The sequence below is a fragment of the Aotus nancymaae genome, unplaced genomic scaffold (genome assembly GCF_030222135.1).
Source record: "Aotus nancymaae isolate 86718 unplaced genomic scaffold, 86718_ANA_hifiasm-v0.15.2.pri h1tg000007l, whole genome shotgun sequence".
Taxonomy (NCBI): domain Eukaryota; kingdom Metazoa; phylum Chordata; class Mammalia; order Primates; family Aotidae; genus Aotus; species Aotus nancymaae.
Window position 1 is genome coordinate 24,038,444 of NW_026988418.1, and position 25,794 is coordinate 24,064,237.

Here is a 25,794-nt window from a genome sequence, read left to right on the forward strand (position 1 = left end):
ATCACTCTCTAAAAGCAGGAAGGACAAAACCAGTAAGAAAAGCCATGTTTACTTTGCCACTCTTCCCAGAGGCAAGGGCATTGCAAGCAATGGAGAGTATGAGGAAAATTAAACTATAAAGAAATATTTGACAGTGTTTCTTTAATCGTGGTCTACATCTGCTGATCCAGCCAAAAGCAAGGGGGCAGAGGTGATCTTTGCTATGCCACAGTGAATAATGCAATCATATTTTTGATACCAAACTACATTTAACTGCCATATAAATCCTGCCTGCCTCAATACCACACCTCATTATCTCACAGGAAATGTACAGCTTCTGGAAAGTCAAATGTGGTCAGATCTGTGCCTCCAAAGCTGAAATAGAGACACGAAGCAAAGAGTCATATGTTTGCTTCACCAGCAGTATAGCTTCCTAAGTGCACATAACAAGCCTTGCCCAGCTATCCTTGGCACTAACTTGCTGTGGGACATCGGGCAAAACACTCTACCTCTCTGAGATTCTGTTTTCTATTTCAAAATGGCAGCTGGGGTATCATTATTCCCGTTTTGCCAATGAGGAAAGTCAGAGAGGTTAGTAAACTGCTCAAGGTCAAAGTCAAATATCTAGTCAAAGGGAATCTGGATATCAAACCCAAGTCTGTCTTGACTCCCAAGCATGCTTTTCCAAAAATAAAAAAGCTCTAACATCATGTCTCTGTGGTACTTTGCTAGAAATATAAGGTTTAAGAACCCTTAACAATGGCTTCCACAATTCGAGACTTCTTAATCTCAACAGACTGAACAGCCCAGATTCCCAAAAGAGGAAAATTGTGTGAAATAAAAACAACTTTGTAAATGTTCAAGATTGATTTCGGGGAGTATAGTGGGGGTAGCTGAGGTGATTAGTACAGAAATGGAAAGAGATGCTTTCTCAATCTCTTTGGACAGCAGGACGAGGGTGATTTGGAAATGACTCTGCCTAACTTGAGAAGAAGAAAGAAGCACATTTGGGTCATTTTTGCCTTGTTTCTAGCTGCATGAATTGAAAAGCCAGGCCCAGGTTCAATGCATCATTCTTGAAGCAGTGAACAAAATCCCTCTTTGTTCCCCAGTGAAACTTATCTCTGAAGAGCTGCACTACTTCCTGTGAGATATAGCCCTGCAGATGTGTCGTGGGAGACCCACCCGGCTGTACTGCCATCCATAAAAGTGCAAGAATGGGCACTTTGTACTGCTGGGCTGAAAATGACACTCACTCCTCTGATCCCCACTGGGGTTACCAAGTGGGCAAAACTTCCTGCTTAGAGGAGGGGTCATAGGCAGCAGAGGGGGTTGTGTGATTTTGTTTTGTTTCTTTGTGAATTTGTTTAGCTATTTATAGAGCTAAAAGAGAAAGCAAAGGAGCACAATGGAGCATAGCGTTTTTCAAAGTGTATTCCATGGAACCCTTTAGAGGGTTGCAGACCCCAGGGGTGGAAGCAGAGGATTGGGGGTGACAGCAGCAGGCACGGTCCAGGGCCTTTTGTCTACCTCACCCCATGCACTAACTACAACCTTCAGCGCAGTTCTACTTCTAACCATGTAATGCGGTGGGCTGATGCTGTTTCATTCAAAGACTTTTGCAGTTTTAAAAAAAAGTGTTTGAAAAACACAGATGCCATAAGAAGATCCTATAGGATAAGAAATATCCAGAATTCTATTCTCAACTTTCTTAAAATATAAATGTGTAATTTTGAGTCATTCATTTTAACCCTAGCCCCAGTCTCTTCATCAATAGAATGAGGAGGTTCTGACAGTATAAAACACTTCACTATGCTTGTAACACTTATCAGACTGATTCCACCTGAGTGGATCCTCCACACACATTCACATTGACAGATATTTATTAGCATACACTTAGAGTCAGGCATCGTCTTCATCTTGGGAGGCAAAAATGGAAAACAGAATGCTTGCCATGAAGAAGTTCACATTCTGAGCTATAGAGAGGAAACTAATTGAATTATTATAATAAAAGATGAAAGGTGCTATGTACAGATAAGGGTTAGTTATTTCGAACTGTGGGTATCAAACAGTTTTCTGGGAGAATAACTGAACTGACTTTAGCATCAAAATGGCCTGAGACTTTAAATAAGCAATTTACTTTTTGGTCCAAAGACTAAAGAAGGAATACAGGACACTCACTATAAGAGATAGTCAAAGGATAGCTAGAACAAGAGCAATCCTAGGTGACAACAATTTAGTGTCCAGGATAGTGTTCAAATCAGCCATCATAGGTTATGAATTTAGAAGGTGCTAAAAAGAGGAAGGGCTCTTTAGGGAGAAAAGTAAACACTTCCAAAATGCTTACCTTTACTCTTCCCAACCCTAAGTTAAGGGTTCATGGGCTGATCCTTTGCACTGCACAAAATACAACCCTGACATGTCAGGAGCTTAAATGATGGCCCAATGGTTCAAGTGACATGGTTTAGTTAAAAGAACACTTGAAGCAAACACATCTGGGCTACAACCCAGCCCCACCACGCACTAGCTGTGTGATTTGGAGCAATTTGTTTAACTTTTGTTATCCTGTCTTTCCCCATTTGTAAAATGAAATGGTAATACCTACTTTCTGGGATTAGTTTGCCACTCTGGTCTGCAGTTGCCTCATGTATAAAATTCATGAATTATGTTAGATGTTCTCTGAGGTACTTTCAAGCACTAAATTAGTTTTTTCTGAAATTGCTACTGGAGTAGAAGGAAGTTCTTCAGTGCAGACTGAACTTTCACCACAAAAAAAGATAGTAGGAAAAGCATCAAATGCTTTGAAATACTTTAGATCAAAGGAAGAATTGGTTACAATAAAATAAATACAGCTTTCTCCCAAAAAAGAAAAAAATCAAAAAAGAAGGAAACTCCCTGCAAGATTATTTAATTTCCCACTAACGTATAGTAAGAGACTCTTTCTGACATTCCTAGAATTAAGTGGGTACCAGCAGACAGTACATGGTACACAGAAAGCCACTGTTGGTGCTACTAAAATTTATGGGCTATTTAAACAGTGCTCTTGTAAGGGACATTAATTTTTCTCCAGTGGGAAAAATGAGCTATATAAAATTGATGTCTAGATAATCAAAAAGGGGGAAAAGACTGTGCAGCTGGGAAGAAATAACAAGAGAGCATCAAAATGTTCTAATCCTGTGTTCATGTAGTAACTATTAATGGCATAAGATATGAATGCATTCATGCTGGATTGTTCTATTGTCAACTTGTTAAACTGGAACTTTTGTATCTTAGAATTCCTTCTTAATATGATTCTGAGTTCAAGTCAGTTAAAAGAGGAATTTGTGTGAGATTTGAGTAGCAGAAGTGAAATAACGAGCATTACTCTTTGAAGGTCATATTGTGGTCAGACATACAGGCAGACACACAGATCCAGTGGCTTCCAGTTTATCCTCACTCTTCTCCTATCCATGTCCAATTCTTCTTCCATAACACAAGCTTTGCTGAACAATAGCAGCCTCAGGCTGATTGTCAAGACACTGCTGGGCGAGTCACACACGCAGTGGCTACACAGAGGCAACAAATTCCCACTGATTTCACCGTGAGCTGCCTCCTCATAGTCCTATTTCAGTGGCTGATCATGCTCACCTTTTTTGGGGGTACCCCTGCAAGCTCCAGATTGTTTGCCTGCACCAATGCTTCAAAAAGATTGGTTAGTGACACATTTCTCTAATACTTCAGCCCTCTATTTGGACCTTCATTTCATCAGCTCCTTCCACAATTGTGTAAAGTCCAATTCCTATAACCAATCCCTTACCCAAACACTCACAGGAACTCTGCTTCCCTGTCTTGTCCCTGGCCAATAAAGAAAATTTTGCATAAAATTCAAAAGATACCATAACATAAAACCTAAAATATGTGAGATTGGCAAGCAAGCAAAGGTTAGAAGAGCAATTAGGACATTGCTTTTAGAAACTAAAAGAGCAGTGATCAAATTGTTCTTGAAGGGCAGATAAGGAGCGAAACATATCATGCAATGGTGAAACAATTGGCAAAGCTGTCACTTGTAGTAATTTGGAAGACAGACTATATACCCAATAATCTAGTGGATCTGCCTCAAAAGATTTCCAAGCAGATGTTTTTTTTTTTTAATTGAGGCAGAGTCTTGCTCTGTCACACAGGCTGGAGTGCAGTGGCACAATCACAGCTCACTGCAGCCTCAACGCTCCAGGCTAAAGTGATTCTCCCAGACCAGGCACCCAAGTAGGTGGGACCACAAGCACACAACATCACACATGGCTAATTTTTCCTATTTTTTTGTAGAAGCAATGTCTCACTTTGTTGCCCAGGCTGTTTTCAAACTCATGGACTCAAGCGACCTTTCTGTTTTGGCCTCCCAAAGTGCTTGCATTACTAGCATGAGCCAGTAATGCCCAGTCTCCAGACAGACTTCTGAAAGCCTCACTTGGCATCTTTTATATATATTTATGTGTGTGTGTGTGTGTGTGTGTGTGTGTGTGTGTGTGTGTGTGTAATTTAAGTTCTGGGATACATATACAGAACCTGTGGTTTGTTACATAGGTATACACAGGCCATGGTGGTTTGTTGGACCCATCAACCCATCATCTACATTAGGTATTTCTCCTAATGCTATCCCTCCCCTAACTCTCCACCCCCAACAGGTCCCAGTGTGTGATGTTCCCCTTCCTATGTGCGTGTGTTCTCACTGTTCTGCTCCCACTTATGAGAACATGTGGTGTTTGGTTTTCTGTTCCTGTGTTAGTTTGCTGAGAATGATGGTTTCCAGCCATGTCCCTGCAAAGAAGATGAGCTCATCCTTTTTTATGGCTGCATAGTATCCCATGGTGTATATGTGCCACATTTTCCTTATCCAGTCTATCACTAACAGGCATTTGAGTTGGTTCTAAGTCTTTGCTATTGTGAACAGTGCTGCAATAAACATACATAAGCATGTGTCTTTACAATAGAATGATTTATAATCCTTTGGGTATACGCCTAGTAATAGGATTGCTGCATCAAATGGTATTTCTGATTCTAAATCCTTGAGGAATCACCATACTGTCTTCCACAATGGTTGAACTAATTTACACTCCCACCAACAGTGTAAAAGCATTTCTATCTTTCCACATCCTCTTCAGCATCTGTTGTTTCCTGACTTTTTAATGATTGACACTCTAAGTGGCATGAGATGGTATTTCATTGTGGTTTTGATTTACATTTCTCTAATGACCAGTGATGATGAGCTTTTTTTCATATGTTTGTTGACATCTTTTATCTACATACAATAAGGTGTATTGAGAGAGATAAGAACTAAAGAGAAAAATGACGAATCTTCAAGCAGAAGTTTTTGCATATATATGCAAATCAGACTATGAGAAAACACTTTGTGTGTGTGCATGTGCACATGTATGTGCGCATGCACGCACATCTCAGAATTTGCTGAATTGTAAAATAAAACTTTCACATTCCCCTAGTCTCTTGAACCAGCGAAAGATTCTAAAATTAAGAATTAGCCTCAGGGTAATAATCCAACTAAGCATGTGGTTACAAGATGTTTTATTAAGACCTCAGGAAAATATAAGTCAGTGACTAATAGATTTCTTTAGTTAGAAAATGAGGGTTAAATATCTTAAGGATATTGACCAATAAGAGTCACGTTTGCACCATGAGATAGAAGTATTTCTCAAAAAGACTTCTTGATATGCCTTTGGGATATGAACTAACAAGATACATAGGAATCTCAAAAAAAATTGTAAGAGACTTGTACTAAGAAAAGCACTGCAAAAATGAACTGAAAAAAAAAACATTCAAAATGAAAAGAGCCCTCTGGTTCCAAAACTTTCTTTTTTTAACTTTATTTTTAAGTTCAGGGGTACATGTGCATGTTTGTTACATAGGTAAGCGGTATCATTGGAGTTAGATGTACAGATTATTTTATCACTCAGATATTAAGCCTAGTCCCCATTATTTTTCCTCATCCTCTCCTCCTCCCACCCTGCACCCTCCAACAGGCCCCACTATGTGTTGTTCCCCTCTATGTGTTCATGTAACCTCATCATTTACGTCACACTTAGAAGTGAGAACATACAATATTTGGTTTCCTGCTCCTGCATTCATTTGTTAAAGATAATGGCTGATTCTGAAACTTTCTATGGGCAGTCTATTATCTAGACTGATAATATGCTTATCTGCATACACAGGCCATCACTTATCAAAGAAAAAGAAAGACCGCAGAGAGCTCTACTGGAAAGAAAAAAAAAGAAAGAAAGAAATGAAGAGCAAAGAGAACAGTGAGTTTGAGAACCACACTCAGGGAACAGAACTGAACCCTAGTCAACAAACGATTTAACCTCTGGAGTAGGGTGCTCTGACATGCACCCTGCTGGATTCCAGTATTTCTATGGATCAGCTAATGCTATTTACCTTCCAAATCTCTCCTTTTCTAATGTGCATGACTTTTGCAGTTATCCTTTCCCAATATCACTACTGTATGTGGGATGTGTGAGGGAAAGAGTCTTTGTCTTTTTAGTTCATAGGACTCTGGATCAAGAGCAACCACCCACAAGGAGCCACATTAGAAGAGTCTCATCTCCAAGGAGACCTGATGCACATAGTGAGATAATAGGCTTCAAGCCTATGCCAAAATGGGATAAGACTTTGGAGCTCTTCAGAGATAATTGATATATTTTACATAGGGGAGGACTGTAAATAAGTGTGGCCAGAGGATACACTCAGGAGGGAGAGGGTAAAAATGACTATAAATCCTTTAAAGTTCCTACCACCAAGGCAGAAAATCTATTTCCATACCTCTTTCATCTGGGATGACCTTGCAACTTGCAAGATAAAGAGCAAGAGAAGTTTAGTTTTTGTTTTTTGTCTTTTTTAACTTCTTAGTGCTTCTGCTCTCATCACTGGCAATGTACAGTTTTCATTCTTATCTCTTAGAACACTGCCACTCTATGAATACACCTCAGGTTAGCCTCCTTGGGGATAAAACACTAACATTGTAAGAAAGACAAGTAGAGATGGAGAAAAGCAGTCATCCCAACTGCTGCAGCCACCCTAGATGAGTCCCAGTTGTGCCCCAGATATACGAAGGGGCCATCTGGACCAGCCACTTCCTAGAAAACCCACCAATTATCTGAAACTGCATGAGTGAGCCCAGTCCAAATTGCCAACCCACAGAATCATGAATAAATAAATGGCTGTTTGAAAAACCACTAATTTTTAGGTGGTTTGTTGTGTAGCAATGGAAAACTGAAGTGGTTTCAGGAACACAAAACTTTACAACTGGAAATTTGGAATTCATTATCTGGACTAGAAACTAGGGTAAGACAAGTGAGTTACTTAGCTGCAAACATTAAGGAGGCCTTACTCTCAGGGTGGTGCAAGTGCTCCTTATATTTTGTACTCCAAGTATTTGCAGTCTCTTCCCTAAATCTAGGCCCTGATTTTCCTAACTGGTCATTAATGCCTTTTAATGACCAAATTGTCATTGGTAAAAGGGACATTGCTAATCCACAGCATGAAGTGGAAAATTGTTCCCTAAATTATCATCTGTAGCACCTGGAATCAAATGCCTATGGAACAGAAGGTCTTTGGGTGACCAACCAGCTGCTGCCATAGAACATTTTAGTAAAAACAGAGTTGGTGTGTTGTTCCTAAGAGTGTTGGAGAACTTGGTAGGGAGTGGAAATGATGAACTTAGGGCTTTGAATTCCCAGTTACATGTCTGGTTAAAGAGCCAGAATGCTTCTATACTAAAAGAAACCCTATCTCTTGAAACCACAGGTAGAAATTTCAGAAAACTAAACTAAAAATCTAATCCTAAAGGTAGCTGAACTACAACACAAAATGTATCATAAGCTTATAGCATATCTTGTATTAGTGTTAAGGTATTGAATGAGAAAAGCTGAGAACCTTGAAAAAAAGGATGGTGCATGTGGGCAGATTCCAATGAAGTTGAGGACCTTGACCAAATTCAATTCTTCTGAGGATCCTTTGACAGTAGAAGCAACACTTCATCCATGATGCTTTTAGAAAAGAGCATAGTAAAGGAATTGAAACACATATCAAGAACATGGCTGGAAATGAGGTTGCTTTGCCTAGGAAACAATACATAAGAAAGAACTGGAGAGTTGACTCAAATTATATGAAGGGCTATAATACAAGGTTACAAGAACTAAAACAACATGGTACTGGTACAAAAACAGACATATAGACCAATGGAATAGGTTATGGAACCCAGAAATGAAGCCACATACCTACAACCACCAGATCTTTGACAAAGCCAACAATAGCAAGCAATGGGGAAAGGACTCCCTATTTAATAATGATGCTGTGATAACCAGCTGCCCATAGGGCAGAAGATTAAAACTAGATCTCTACCTCTTACCACATACAAAAATCAACTCAAGATGAATTAAAGATTTAAATGTAAAACTCTAAAAACCCAGAAGAAAACCTAGGAAATACCATTCTGGACATTGGCCCTGGCAAAGACTTCATAATGAAGACTCCAAAAATAATTGCAACAAAAACAAAAATTGGCAAGTGGGACCTAATTAAACTAAAGAGCTTCTGCATAGCAAAGGAAACCATCAACAGAGTAAACAGACAACCTACAGAATGGAGAAAATATTTGCAAACTATGCATCTGATGAAAGTCTAATATCCAGAATCTATAAGGAACTTAAATCAACAAGCAAAAAATAAACAATCCCATTAAAATATGGGCAAAGGACATGCACAGACACTTCTCAAAAGAAGACATGCACACAGTCAACAAGCATATAAAAAAAATGCTCAACATCGCTAATCATTAGGGAAATGCATATCAAAACCAAAATGGGATACCATCTCACACCAGTCGGAATTGCTACTATTAAAAAGAAAAAAAAAATAATGTGCTGACGAGGTTGCAGAGAAAAGGAATCCTATACACTGCTGGTGGGAATGTAAATTAGTTCAGCCACTGTGCAAAGCAGTCTGGGGACATCTCAAAGACCTTAAAATAGAACTACTGTTTGACCCAGCAATACTATTACTGGGTATATACCCAAGGGAATGTAAGTTGTTGTACCATAAAGACATATGCATGCATATGTTCATCACGGCATTATTCACAATAGAAAGAAAATGAAATCAACCTAGGTGCCCATCAATAGCGGACTGGATAAAGAAAATGTGGTACATATACACGATGGAATATTACACAGCCATAAAAAAGAATGAGATCATGTCCTTGGAAGCAACACAGATGGAGCTGGAGGCCATAATCCTAAGCAAATCAAGGCAGGAACAGAAAACCAAATACTGCATGCTCTCACTTATAACTGGGAGCCCAATATTCAGTACACATGGACATAACGAAGGGAATGAACAACAGACACCAGAGTCTACATGGTGATGGAGGCTGGGAGGAGGGTAGGGGTTGAAAAACTACCTATTGGTATTATGCCATTTACCTGGGTGACAACATTATCTATGCACCAAGCACCCATGATATGCAATATACTGATGTAACAAATCTGCACATCTACCCATTGAACCTAAAATTAAAGTCAGAAATTAAAAAACAAGGCTCTGCTTCCAAAATTCAAGTGAAAAGATCTAAAGATTAGAAATAAGATTCATGTTTCGGGAACATTGTATAACAAACCAATGACTCAGTTATGTTTTCATTAGACTCCATATATATATATTTTGGGGTGGGGGTGGCCATGGGTAAATGCTCATAAAGTGCAGTATTATTTGAATATACGAATGGAAATTCAAGAAAGCCAGCAAAGCAGGTGAATACTTTATAAGTGTACAAAATGAACCAAGCCCTTCTTCAGCCACTCAGTGTGTATACATACCAAAAGCCACATAATTACACAATAATTATGCAATTTCTAACTTGAGACTTCAATATCCGCACTGAAAATTATGTACCAGTTATACTTGGAACTGTTATAAGGTTTTAAAGAAGAATGAAATTACCATGAATTAGCAACTTGTTGGCATCTTTAAGACTTTAAATATTTAGTGTTGAAATGGACATGTTACAAGGGTCTGCATATGCATTAGCAACACATATCATATGTGCATTTGCATTGTATTTATAAGTCTGTGTTTGCATGAATATGGATCTATTTACCTCACAGTTGTAAACATTCACAAAGATAACATCTTTTTTATTTTAGGTAAAAGTTTTGTTTTTCTAAATATGTTTAGCCTGCACAATTTAGCTAAAGTGTTTCATTAATAAAATTTAAATGAATTTTAAAATAAAATGAAGAAAAAAACTTTGTAAGAAACTAGTATTCTGTTACTCTGTAAATCCCAGCTCTGAAAGTTGTAGGCACTTAGCTAGCAGACAGGCCTAACGAGAGCTTCACAGAGACTAACGGGAGCCTTGGCACACAAAGTGCTCAACAAATGTGTAGTGAGTAGATGAATGAATGAATATAAAACTGGTTCACGTGAGCTTTGGGCCAGAGTTAAGATTCCTTTTGAAAATAAGGGAACATTGAGCGAATTTAGAAGATGCCAATGGAGATATAGAAACAAGAGGTGCATATTCAAGCTATGGGCTATTCCAGGCCTCTACCAGGGCAGTGACTTTGTACGTAAGCTGTTTTTCATTGTAACAAACCGAGCACCTACTCATACGTGGCATGGGTGTAAAGCATGGTAAAATAGAAAATCCCACCACTGTAGGATCCCTCTGCAACATTCTGGACTCTCACCTTCCCTCCTCAAACAGTAGGAGAAGAAATAGAGACGAATAAGAGTTTGGCTTTCTCCAGTTCTTTACCATCTCCACAAAGTGAAATGTGCTCACCTTTCCTAAGGAAAGCACACCCAGAAAGAGCAGCAGCAAGCATTTCCTAAAAACCTGCCATGGGTAGACTTTCCTCATGGTGGGACATAATGATAGAGACAGCATTGTTTCTTCTCTCACAGATGAGAATATGCGTTATAATTAGAGGAAATTACAGAAGAAGCAGTCACTGAGAGCTGGAGCAATAAAGGGAGGCTTTGCAGACAAAGGAAGTCATTAACTGGGCAATAAAGAACACAGGGGGCAAGAATGGTAAGGCCATGTTAGATAGTATAGTCCAGGAGAACCACAGAATGTGAGTTAGGAATAGGTATGGACACTGGACACTGGAAACTGAGTAGACCAGTGTGACTGGACAAACAGGGTCAGGGAAACAGTTGGAAATCAAGTCCTGCATGTTTCCCTTGAGCCAATTGTTCTCAGTTTTGGGTATTTATTAAAATCATCTGAGAAGCTTTTTGAAAACCAGATCGTATATGGGTCCCATTCCTGGAGATTCTCATTTAATTGGTCTGGGATGAGGCCCAAGCATGTTTGCGTTTTCGTTTGTTTGTTTATTGCTCTCTAGGCAATTCTAACATAAGCCAGGGTTGGAAATCATTGTCTAAGCCATCAGAATCCACCGGTGTTATGCAACTGGCATCACTTAAAAGACAGCTTCCAATACTCCCAAATGTTTTGCAACCCAAGTCCCAAATCATTGGGTAGAATGGAGTTAATATTTTGTAAACCTCAATTCCTCGCTTTGTAGTCTTCTACCTGGAAGGCTGAGCAATGAGGCTTACTGCCACATAGAAGGAGAGAGCAGGATATCATATCACCTTAAGCAGTGGTTCTCTTTGAAAAATATGGGGCCCAAAACCCGTGATCCAGATATTCTGAGGTGAAGCTCAGGCATCTGTGTTTCTCAAGCTCTCCTGGTCATTCTAATGCTCAGATCTACTCAGAACAGAGAACACTGAGTTTTCAACCCCTAGCCCAGACCAAACCAACTATGTCAGATTCTTGGGGTGGACCAGGCCTGAGTGTTTTGTAAACCTCCCATGGTGACTATGTAGTACTGCCAAGGTTGTTTATCAGACAAAGCAGGGATTCCAGTGTTTTGTATGTTATGGCACACATAGAAAATGACCATTAGGCCGGGCACGGTGGCTCACGCCTGTAATCCCAACACTTTGGGAGGCCGAGGTGGGCAGATCACGAGGTCAGGAGTTCAAGACCAGCCTGGCTAGCATGGTGAAACCCTGTCTCTACTAAAATAAAATACAAAAAATTATCCGGGCATGGTGGCACATGCCTGTAGTCCCATCTACTCGGGAGGCTGAGGCAGCAGAATTGCTTGAACCTGGCAGATGGAGGTTGCAGTGTGCTGAGATTGCACCACTGCACTCCAGTCTAGGCAACAGAGCCAGATTCCATCTCAAAAAAAAAAAAAGAAAAGAAAATGACCCTATTTCGTAAGGCACACAAGGGTAAATTAGAAGAAATTTAAGGGTTTGGTATATGAAAATATGGAGCTCATGGTTTTAGAAAATATATTTTATCATATAATTATGATTTTAAAACATTAGCAATGATTACAAATTTAGAATTTATAAATAACTTTGAAAAATATTTTCACAAACTCACTATTGGGTACTACACTCATTCATTACCTAGGTGATGGGATCATTCTTACCCACAACCTCAGCATCACACTGTATACCCATGTAGCAAAGCTACGCATATACTATCTGAATCTAAAATAAAAGTTGAAATTATATTTTAAAAAAATATTTTTGCATATTGTAATACAAGACTGCAGTTTGTGTCTGTGACTAGAACTTCATTATCAGATGTTTCTGAAATAGCTACACACACTTTTTCTTTTCTGAGATGGAGTCTCACTCTGTCACCCAGGCTGGAGTGTAATGGCCCAATCTTGGCTCACTGCAACCTCCACCTCCCAGGTTCAAGCGATTCTCTTGCCTCAGTCTCTTGAATAGCTGGGACTACAGGCCTGTGCCACCACACCTGGCTAATTTTTGCATTTTTAGTAGAGATGGAGTTTCACCATGTTGGCCAGGCTGGTCTCAAACTCCTGACCTAAAATGATCCTCCCACCTGGGCCTCCCAAAGTGCTAGGATTACAGGCATGAGACATACACCCAGTCTACACACAGTCTTTGATCAAGATTTTTTTAAGTCTCTTCAAATTCTTAATAATCACTATGAAAAAGAAATTCTCTGTTTTATAAGTAGTTGATAAAAAATTCAAACCACGTTTACAACTTAAAAATATGAAACAGTTAAAGTCATGAAAATTACAATTATTATTTGTTGATTAAAAATAAAAATTTTAATAAGATTTTAAGAGCCTTATTTTCTTTCATTGACAAAGATAATGTTGAAATTTATTTTGAAAATGTGAACTGGCAATTGCTACAAAGAGAATAAAATACCTGGAATACAGCTAACAAGGGAACTAAAGGACCTCTTCAAGGAGAACTACAAACCACTGCTTAAGGAAAGCAGAGAGGTCATAAACAAGTGGAAAAACATTTCATGCTCATGGATAGGAAGAATCAATATTGTGAAACTGGTCACACTGCCCAAAGCAATTTATAGATTCAATGATATTCCCATTAAACTACTATTGACATTCTTCACAGAATTAGAAGAAACTATTTTAAAATTCATATGGAACCCAAAAGGAGCTCATATAGCCAAGGCAATCCTAAGCAAAAAGAGCAAAGCTGGAGGCATCACTCTGCCAGACTTCAAACTGTACTACAAGGCTATAGTAACAAAAACAGCACAGTACAGGTACAAAAACAGACACATACACTAATGGAACAGAATAGAAAACTCAGAAATAAGACTACACATCTACAGCCATTTGATGTTTGACAAATCTGACAAGAACAAGTAGTGGAGAAAGGATTCTCTATTTAATAAATGGTTCTGGGAGAACTGGATAGGCATATGCAGAAAATTGAAACTACCCCTTCCTTACACTTTATAGAAAAATTAACTCAAGATAGAGTAAAAACTTAAATGTAACACCCCAAACTATAAAAACACTAGAAGAAAATCTAGGCAGTACCATTCAGGACAAGCATGGGCAAAGATTTCATGACAAAATCACAAAAAGCAATTGCAACAAAAGCAAAAACTGACAAATGGGATCTAATTAAACTAAAGAGCTTCTGCACAGCAAAAGAAACTATCATCAGAGTGAACAGGCAACCTACAGAGTGGGAGAAAAATTTTGGAACCTATCCATCTGACAAAGGTCTAATTTCCAGAATCTACAAGAACAAAATAAAAATAAAAAGGAGGCAAAGGACATGAAGAGACACTTCTCAGAAGGCATTTATGCAGCCAACAAACATATGAAAAAAAGCTCAACATCACTGATCATTAAAGAAATGCAATCAAAACCACAGTGTGATACCATCTCATGCCAGTCAGAATGGTGATTATTAATAAGTCAAGAAACAGCAGATACTGGCAAGGTTGTGAATAAATAGGAACACTTTTACACTGTTGGTGGGAATGTAAATTAGTTCAACCATTGTGGAAGGTGGTGTGGCGATTCCTCAAAGATCTAGAATCAGAAATACCATTTGACCCAGCAACCTCATTACTGGGTGTATACCCAAAGGAATATAAATAATCCTCTTACAAAGATACATTAACACATATGTTCATTGCAGCACTGTTCACCATAGCAAAGACATTGAATTAACCCAAATTCCCATCATGAGAGACTAAATAAAGAAAATGTGGTACATATACACCATGGGATACTATGCAGCCATTAAAAAGAACAAAATCATGTCTTTTGCAGGAACATGAATGGAGTTGGAAGCCATTATCCTCAGTAAACTAACACAGGAACCAAACATCACATGTTCTCACTTACAGGTGAGAGCTGAACAATAGAAACACATGAACACAGGGAGGGGAACATGACACAGTGGGTCTTTTCAGGGGGTGAGGTTGGGGAAGGGAGAGCATTAGGAAAAATAACTAATGCAAGCTGGACTTAATATCCAGGTGATGGGTTGATAGGTGCAGCAAACCACTACTGTACATGTTTACCTATGTAACAAACCTGCATATATCCTGCACATGTACCCCAGAACTTTAAAATTTAAAAAAAGAAAAGAAAATGTGAATTGATATGGATATCAGTCAGACTTTCTCAAAGCCAGGATTTTAAACAGTGATGAAGCTACAAATAAATTTGTATAATTAGAATAGTCATTCTGCAGCTTGCTTGAGACCACTCAAAGGGGACAAAAAGAAAAACCCTTACCAGGACCCTCAACAATATCCTCTTCCCCTCACCCATGTTCCTTGGGCTGAGCACTGCCCTTGTAGAGCACCCTCAAACAGCTCCACAGATATGATCAGCAGGATGCTGAAGTACAGCTCCACGTTGTAAGACACCTGCTCATCCACACTTTCAGTGTCACAGCAGTCACACATGTTGGCTGTCATGCCATAACCGATTCAGACCAGGTTCGAACATTTTATGGGTTCAGGACAAGAATATAGCTAGAGGCCCCTAGACTGTATATCTAAATTCAAAATTCATAATCAAACTAGTAAACTGTTACATAAACTGCTTTCTTCTACATCCCTACATTGACAAATATACTTTAATAGAAATAAAAATCTAAAAATATGTACAAAGCTGTGATTTTCTATGTTATTGAAAATAAACAAGCTATCAAAGATAACAGAATTCAATTATTATCATACATGTCTGCCTGTTCCACTAATCAGTGGTTGATGTTTGCTGACTACTAAAATGAAGGAATATAATTTACAAATTGCTATACACTAATTTCACAAAATTTACTTTCCTTCATTTTGGCAAAACCTTTTTTATGCTATTATAATCAAGATTGTCACATAATTTTTGTTCTTTTAGTAGTAACACCAAATTACACAATTATTCCTGAGTCACTGTAGTTTTTAGGTAAGTTTATACTAATTTCAGTTTAGAGAAAACTCACTCTTCAGAGGCAGGAGAAACTGAAATTATCAATAAATTATTAGAGTAATAATTATTATCTTAGATTTAGAAAGATCTGTAAATTGTGGATATAATATGCACATATTATAATGGAATTACATATGATAAATTATCATCATCATAGAAAACTACAAACTATTATAATTTCATTGTATAAATTATCACTTGTCTCATGATTTTCACCATTTTTGAAACAGTAACCAGATTTGATAAAAAGGTAAAGAATCAGTATCAGACATCGTACATGTCACTTCTTCCTATATATAAATTTCAGAGGAATATAAATTTTAACCATTACAAAGTTAACAGTTCTTTATCTGCCACTTATAACCACTATAAATACCATACCAATTGATGTATCTCCAAAATCAGAAGTCAGAGAAGCAAGAAAAAGTACCCTCCATATCACTGGGAAATGATTCTTTATTGAGCAGGAATCTCCACATTCAAGCTTTTGGAAAGAAAGATTGACTAATTTGCCTCATTTTTTTACTTAAATGCTTCTGTTGTTCAAATATTTCCCACATTCTAAAGTAGGGACTAGCTTCAACATTGGCAATGGCACAAACCACAAACCTTTAAAGCATGTGTCAAGGGCATACACTGAGATATTTTTAAAATTTTTTTTTACCTTGAGGTCCAGAAGATGTTCATCATAAGAACAGATGTGTAAGGTTGCATATGTCAGCCTTCAACACCAGATCCTGAGTGACAGAGGTGCTTATGTGCTCTTAAATAATTCCGTCTTTTTGTATTTGTGGTATATATTATCCTTCAATACAAGGCCTAGAGCAGGGATTCCTATGGCTTGGGTCTAAAGATGATATTAAACCTATTCATGAAAACTTGGGGCATATTTGCTGGCCAATGTTGAGAGAGAAAGTACTTTAGGGGAGAACTGCATAAATAAAAAGGAGGCCATAGGTAGGATAATAAGGGGATAGGAGGTGTGTGTGTGTGTCTTTGCACATATGAGTGTGGAGTGAGCAAGTTTTAATTTCTCATTGTTTAAGAGATATAGAAGAGTGATATCATCAAGATGGGGGAATAGGAAACCCCAGACCCCATTCCTTCATGGAAACATTAACTAAACAACAATATTCAGATAAAAAGTTTTTATGAGAACTCTAGAAATCAGTTAGGAAGTCACAATACCCCCAGGCAAGTTCAAAGCCAAGAGCAGCTACATTGAAATGGGTAAGAAATCCATTTCATTTCAACCATGTCAACCCCTCCCCCAAGCCAGCACATCTCTGGGAAGAAAAGCCCAATATACAGCTTCTTTCATGAGAGGTAAAGAAAAGAATGAAATGTATGTTCAAAGTTTCAGGTTTTGGGGGACTGCCCAAGGAACTGGTTTCTCTCTCACCTGACTCGGAAGATTCATGGGAACTGACATACCTTGGATGCCTGGGAGCCACAGAAAGCAAAAGAGAGTCAGGAGCTTGGAGCAGTGCCAGAGAACTTGTAATACCACAGATAGAAATTAGCTTGGCTTGTTGTAATCAGGAGTAAGCACCCAGCTGTGGCTTTTTTCCCTGGGGAAAAAAGAGAAGGGTGGTATGTACATCCAGCATTCTGCCTTTTCAGGGGGTTTCCTGAAGGATGAGTTTTTGCCTCATCTGATTCAGAATCCTGATGGGAAACCAACATACTTTGTTTGCCTAGGGCCACAGGACGAAAAAACAAAAACTGAAAACTCAGTTGCTCAAGGTTGCACCAGAAAACTTATAATACTACAGAACAGACACCAGAGGGAGCAAGAGATTACAAGCCCTGAAAAAAACAACTTGCAAACCTCTCTAATTGAGAGAAACCAGAGAACACATCTCCTGAAAAGATGTGAGAGGACTTCACAATCTCTAGCTGAAATAACTGGTGAAGTTATTTCCTTTTATGAAGCCAGTGAGTGAAGACTAGGAGAGATGGCTGTTTTTCAAATGTATAAATGCCAACACAATTATAAGACACATAAAGAAATAGGGAAACATATCTCAATCAAAGGAACAAAATATATTTCTAGTAACCAACCCTAAAGAAATAGAGGTACATGAATTACCTGACAAAGAATTCAAAATAACCATCACAAAGATGTTAGAAAAATGATAAATGAACAAAAACAGAATATTAACAAAGAGAAAAATTTTTAAATAACCAACAGCAATTTTGGAGCTTAAGAACACAACAGCTGAATTGAAAATTTCACTAGAAGGATTCAACAGTAAGCATGATGAAGCAGAAAAAAGAATCAACAAACTCAGAAACAGATCATTTCAGATTACCCAGTCAGAATAACAAAAGGGGAAAAAATGAAAATGAATGAATAAAGCCTAAGGGACTTATGGAACCTCATCAAGCAGACTAATTACACATTATGGCTATTCCAGAAGGAAATGAGAGAGAGAGAGAGAGAATTATTGAGAATGGCATAAGACATAATGGCGGAGATTTTCCCAAATCTGGGGAAGGAAATGGACGTACAGATTAAAGGAGCATAAAGGATTCCCAATTAAGATAAATTTGTAAAAGTCTATATTACAATCATATTGCCAAAAATCAAAGACAAAGAAAGAATTTTGAAAGCAGCAAGAAGAAAGCTACTCACCACATGAAAATGATTCTACATAAGAATATCAATGGATTTCTCAGCAGAAACCTTGCAGGCCAGCAGAGAATAAGAGAATATATTCAAAGTGCTAAAAATAAAATACTATATATGGCAAAACTGACATTCAAAAATAAAGCAGAAACACTGAAAGCTGAAGGATTTCCTCACCATTAGACTTTCAGGAAATTCTATAGCGAATCCTTCAAATTGAAACAAAAGAATGGTAGACAGCAACACAAAACATGTGAAACACAAAAATGTGAAAGTATAAAACTTGCTGGTAAAGGTAAATGTATAAACGAATACAGAATATTGTAATGGTGGTCCATAAATCACTTTTAATTATAGTATTAGAGTTAACACAAAGTATGAAAGAGAAATAAGTAAAAGATTAGAGTTTTTGTATGTGATTGCAATTGTTATCAGCTTAAAGCAGATTGTTATAAGTATTTTATACAAACATCATGTTAACTACAAAGAAAATACATATAGAAGATACATAAAGGAAATTAAGAAATGATTCAAAACATGTCACTACCAAAATAACAACACCAAGAAAGAAAGAAAAAAGAACAAAAAGCTACAAGAGAGAAAATAGTTAACAAAATGGCAATCTTAAGTCCTTCTTTATAAGTAATTGCTTTAAATGTAAATGGACTAAATTCCCAGTTATAAGACATAGAGTGACTGAATGAATTTGTAAAAATCAAGATCTCACTACATGCTGCCTATGGGAGACTGACTTTAGATTTAAAGACACATGTAGGCTGAAAGTAAAAGGATGGAAAAAGATTTTCCATGAAAATGGTAACCAAAAGATAGCAGAGGTGGCTATACTTGTATCAGAAAATATAAATTTATTTTATAAGTCAAAAACTGACACAATAGACAAAAAAGGACATCATATAATTATAAGAGTGGCCAATTTACCAGGAAGGTAAATCAACTATAAATGTGTATGCACCCCACATCAGAGCACTCAAATATATGAAGCAAACATTAACAGAACTGAAGGGGAAACAGACAGTAACACAATCATAGTAGGAGATTTTGAATCAAAGTAGATATCTTTCCTCTTGGTGCTTTCAAAATTCTCTCTTTGCCTTTGACTTTTGGCAATTCAATTGTAATGTAGACTTTTACAAATTTATCTTAATCAGGATCCTTTAGTCTTCTTTAATCTGTAGGTCCATTTCCTTCCCCTTTCTCACCTTCAGTTATAGCTAGAACATCCATACTGAAAATCAATAAGGAAAGAGCAAACTTGAACAACCCTATAAATCAGATCTAATAGACACATAAAGAACATTCCACCCAGTAGCAGCAGAATTCACATGCTTCTCAAGCGCACATGAACATTCCCAATGTAGATCACATATTAGGCCACCAAACAAGTATTAACAAATTTAAAAAGGCTGAAATCATATCAGTTTCCAACTACAATGGAATGAAAACTAGAGATCAATAACAGAAAAAAAACTGGGAAATTCACAAATACATGAAGTTAATCATATACCTCTGGACAACCAAGGGGCAAAAGAAGCAATTAAAAGGAAAATTAGAACGTATCTTAAGACAAATAAAAACAAAAACACAACATACCAAAACTTATGCAAATAAGCAAAAGTTGTACCAAGAAGAAAATTTATAGTGATAAATGCCTACATTAAAAAAGAAGAAAGAGCTCAAATAAATAACCAAACTTTACATCTTAAGGAACTATAAGAACTATAAGGAAAAATAAAAACATACTAAACCCAAAGTTTAGCAGAAATGAAGAAAAAACAAAGATTAGAACAGAAATAACTGAAATGGAAAATAGAAAACAACAGAAATAAATCAATGAAACTAAAAGTTGGCTTTTTGAAGAGATCAACAAAAATGACAAACCTTTAGCTATACTAAAAAAAATGAAAAAGAGAGAGACCAAAATAAAATCAAAAATGAAAGAGGAAATATTATAACTTTTGCTACAGCAATAAAAATAATTATAAGATATGACTAAAAAAATTATATGCCAACAAATTATATGCCTGGAGAAATGGATATTCCTGAAACATATAACCTACCAAGTCTGACTGCTGAAGAAATAAAAAGAACAAACCTAGACTAGCAAGAACAAACTTATAACTAGTAAGAAAATTGAATCAGAAATTAAAAAACGTCAAAGAAAAGCCCAGGACTAAAGGCTTCACTGGCTAATTCTACCAAACATTTAAAGAGGAATTGATGCCAGTCTTTCTTGAACTATTGTAAAAAATTGAAGAGAAGGGAACACATCCAAACTCATTTTATAAGGCCAGCATTATTCTGATACCAAAGACAAAGACACTACAAGAAAAGTAAACTAGAGGCCAATACCCCAGATGAATATAGATGCTAAAATCCTTAATAAAGTACTAGCAAACAGAATTGAACAGCACATTGAAAAAAATCATATACCATGACCAAGCAAAGATGGTTCAACACATGACATCAATCAATGTGATACACCACATTAACAGAACTAAGGATTAAAATTGCAGGGTCATCTCAATAGATACAGAAAAATCATTTGACAAAATTCAACATGCACTCATAATAAAATCCTCAAAATATTAGAAATAGAAGGAAATTTCCTCAACATAATAAGGGCTATACATAATAAGATCATGACTAGTATCATACTAAATGATAAAAAACTAAAAAACTTTTCCTTTAAGATCAAGAACAAGGCAAGGTGCTCATTCTCACCACTCCTATTCAATATAGTACTGTTAAGTCCTAGCTAGAGCAATTAGGCAAGGAAAGGAAATATAAGGCATCCAATTCAGAAAAATAAAAAGAAGTAAAATTATCTTTGTTCACATATGACATGATCTTATATAGAGTAAACCATAAAGATTTCACACAAAAATACTGTTAGAACTAAAAAATGAATTCATTAATGTTGCAGGATATAAAATCACCATTGAAAATTCAGTTGCATTTGTATACACTAACAATGAATAAACCAAAAAGGAAATTAAGAAAATAATCGCATTTACAAAGAATCAAAAAAAGTAAAATATTTAAAATAAATTTAACTAAGAAGAAGAAAGACTTAAATACTGAAAACTAAAGAATATTGATAAAAGAAAGTAAAGAAAACATAAACAAATTGAAAGGTATCCATGTTCTTAGACTGGATAATGTCTGAATGTTCTAATGTTCTATCCATAATGAACATGGATAATGTTAAAATGTCTGTACTACCCAGCGAGATCTACAGATTTAATGCCATCCCTATCAAAATTCCCAATGTCATTTTTTTTTCAGAAATAGTAAAAACAATCCTAAAATTTATATGGACTCACAAAGAACCCTAAATAGACCAAACACTCTTAAAAGAAGACCAAATCTGGAGGACTCACACTTCTTGACTTCAAAACATATTATGAAGCTGCAGTAAGCAAAACAGTATGGTATTGGCATAAGGACAGAGATGTGACCAATGAAACAGAATAGAGACCCTAGAAATAAATCCACACATAAATTGTCAAATGATCTTTGACAAAGACATTCATCTACACAATGAAGTAAGAACAGTCTCTTCAACAAATGGTGCTGAAAAAACTGGATATCCACATGCGAAAAAATGAAAACAGACCCTTATCTTACACCATACACAAAAACGTACTCAAAATGGGTTAAAGACTTAAATGTAAGACCTGAAACTATGAAACTGCTAGGAGAAAACATGGAGGAAAGCTTCAAAACATTGATCTTGGCAATGATTGTTTGGATAAGACACCAAAAGCACAAGTAGAACTGTATGAAACTAAAAACCTTCTTCACTGCAAAAGAAAGAATGAATAGAGTAAGAAGACAATCTACAGAATGAAAGAAAATATTTGCAAACTATGTATTTTAAAATGTATTAATATTCAAAATATATAAGGTGCTCCTACAACTCAAGAACAGCAACAACAAAACAAGCCAATTAAAAAGTGAGCAAAGTACATAAATAGACATTTCTCCAAAGACATACAAATGGCCAGCAGGTACATGAGAAATGCTCAACATCATTAATCATCAAGGAAATGCAAATCAAAACCACAGTGAGATATCACATCACATTTGTTAGGATAGCCATTATTTTTAAAAATTATAATAATAACAAGTGCTGACAAGGATACTGAAAAATTGGAACCCTTGTACATTATTGGTAGAAATGTAAACTGGTACAGTTACTATAGAAAACAGCATGGAGTTTCCTCAAAAAATTAAAAATGAAACTAGCATATGATCCAGCAATCCACTTTTGGGTACTTATTCAAAGTAATTGAAATCAGGATCCCAAAAATATATTTGCACTCTCATGTTTATTGCACCATTATTCACAATAGCCAAGAGATGGAAACAATCTAAGTATCTATCCATGGGTGAATGGATAAAGAAAATGTGATGTAAAGATATAGTGGAATATTATTCAGGCTTTAAAAATATGAACCTTGAAGACATTATGCTAAGTGAAATAAGCTAGTCACAGAAGGACAAATACTGCATGATGCCACTTATCCAAGATATCTAAAGTAGTCAAACCTTTAGACACAGATAGTAGAATGATGGTTGCCAGTGGATGAGGGTAGGAAAAAATGGTGAGTTGCTGATCAATGGTTATAGAGTTTCAGTCATGCAAGATGAAAAAGTTCTAGAGATCTGCTGTACAACAATGTGTGTATAGTTCACAATACTGTGCTGTACACTTAAAAATTGTTAATAAGGTAGATTTTATATTCTTCAATGCAGTAAAAAATAAATTTTTAAAGAGAGATGTAAACAATAGCTACAGTCTAAAAGCAGTTAGTCATCTATACTAATCTAGATCATCCATTCCGATGGTTTTTAAAACTTTAACAGTGAAATCACTTTCACTTAAAATTTTCCAGTAAACTCAATAACGAAACCATAAAAGTAGAACTGTGTGTGTTGAGTTGTGTTGGATGGGAGGGAACCAGAGCTCTTCATTTTATAGACAAAGAAACTGAGGCCCTGGTAGGAAAAGGGATTCACCGTGAAGCACACGGTGGGTTAATGGTTTGCCCTGGCTACAATCCACATTTCCTGGTTCCCAGCTTAGTGTTCCTTGCACTTTTCATTAAAGTTCTTGGGCCTAATCTGAAAAACACCAAGATAACCATAAATGGTAACAGTTGATGGTACACACAATTGAGCTATGGAAGGAGAGAGAGTTTTTAAGCCTAATCAGCCAACAGATTTCCGGTTTCAATGGTTTTTTTAATATCGAATTTGTTTATATTATAGAAACAATATCCATTTATTAAATGAACTTTTGAAATTGCACAGAAACAAAAAAGGAGAAAAATTTATAATCCTACCAATTACATAAACAACTGTTAACACTTGAATGTGTCTTCTTTCTGTCTCTTAATGAACAGATTGTTGGGTTTTCACCAAATTGTGCTCATTCTGTATGTTCAATTTTGTATCATGCTTTTATCACAATATTAGAGCACAAGCATTTTCCATTTGTAAATAACATTTTCTTTCATGGCTACATAATACGCTTTGAAGTAGTCATCATGCAGAAGATATTTTTTCTAAATTTGTTCACCACTTCAAATAATACCAAAATGAACATGTGTATATAATGTTATATACATCTGTGTATATAATGGTGTTAAACAATGTGTATGGTAGTATACTAGAGGTAGAATTAAGTTTAAGAATCTGAAAATGTTTCAGTCTTTTGGTATGTAGCATCAAATCACATATATTTATTTATGCATACTTACATAAACATGGTTTAAAACTCTGGAAATAGAAATATTTGCCATTATTTCTTTAACCTAGAGGTAGATAACTATTGAATATCTGGGTATAGTCTTTCCCCATCTTCTTGAAAATACATACATATGCACATATAATTACCAAATTGAAACGGTTGTGCATGGGTGTATAACAGTTTGGTTTTAGATAGCATTATGTATTACCATGACAATAAATAAAAGTTAGACACCAAACATTTTATTTGTTAATCACAACATATTATCCCAATCACACAGCCAAACACACTCCCATTTTCCACCCTTAGTGCAGCCATATTCACATGCCATACCCAAGTAACAGAGAGATTACATATGAGATCACCCCTAATAAGACAACTCTCAAGACACAATCTTGGTTGTAGTTCTCACTGGCTTTCTTCTGAGAAACTGACTCACAAGTGAATATAGGCTGTTGCAACAGCATTTTTCTAACTTGAGACTTCTACAGAGATCAACGTAGAGTGACACGCCACTGTGCCAGCCCCCAGGAACAGCTTTGGACCCTGAAACGTCAGATGTTTCCAAAAGCAGAGTGGTTAAGACAGAAACTTTGACATTAGACTCCCCTGGGTTCCAGTCATGACTGTACCTCCTATTGTCCGTGAAACTTGAATTAACCCCTCTAAGCCTCAGTCTCTCCACCTATAAAAATAAATGACAGTAGCTACCTCATAGGTTTGAAGCTATGATCAGACGAGACAATGCATGTGAAGTACTCAGCACTGTGTCATTGCAGGCACTTAATTTTAACTGTAATTATTATTTTGAGTTCTGGCAGCAGCTTTCTACTCTCACTCTCACAAATATGACTTTCTCTTTCTTCATTGATCTATTAACAGAAAATATTTCTTGACTGATAATTCCCAAAGCGGTCATTATGGCAATGAATATAGCAGTTCAAAATGTTATCATATTTATCTTATTACAAATGTTATTAATAGCTCAAAGCAGTTGAAATTGTCATTAACTATTTTAATAAATAAGAATATTTCAGTGCTTAATATTCCCACAAGCTTTACATGACAATATTTTCCTCAATCTTCACAAGGCTGTGAAGTATTATTATTACTATTTTGCAAATGGGCAAGCTGACATGGACACTTTAAGAAATTTAGTGACACTAAAGGTCATACAGGTAGAAGTTGAAGAGCAAAGATTTGAGTCCAAGACTGTTTTAATCCAAGCTCTAAGACCCATCCCCTGCGCCAATGATCAGAAAACCTTTTTCTGTAAAGAACCAGGTAGCAAATATTTTAGGCTTTTCAGGCCTTACATTCTCCATCATAACTACTCTACCCTACCATTACAGCACAAAAGCAGCTATAAACAATACAAAAATGAATTACACAACTATGTCCAACACACTTTATTATGGGCACCAAAATTTGAATTTTATATAATTTGTATGTGTCACAATATATGACTCTTCTTTTCATTTCTTTTCTTTTTTCTCTTTCTAATGGGAACGTAGTTTCACTCTTGTTACCCAGGCTAGAGTTCAATGGTACGATCTCAGCTCACTGCAACCTCAGCCTCCTGG

The 25,794-nt window shown here is 36.5% G+C and overlaps 1 long non-coding RNA gene across 3 annotated transcripts in view; it reads right to left on the reverse strand.

Moving 5' to 3' along the window:
* LOC135273405 (uncharacterized) overlaps positions 1–25,794 on the reverse strand; it is a 48,930-nt gene that overhangs the window by 9,306 nt on the left and 13,830 nt on the right. Inside the window, exon 1 of one of the 3 annotated variants that reach the window (XR_010341196.1) lies at positions 16,185–16,303. The exons of the other annotated variants lie outside the window; for them this stretch is intronic. This is a non-coding gene — a long non-coding RNA (uncharacterized LOC135273405). Of the gene's footprint in view, positions 1–16,184; positions 16,304–25,794 lie in introns of those variants that run through there. 3 annotated transcript variants of the gene reach the window in all.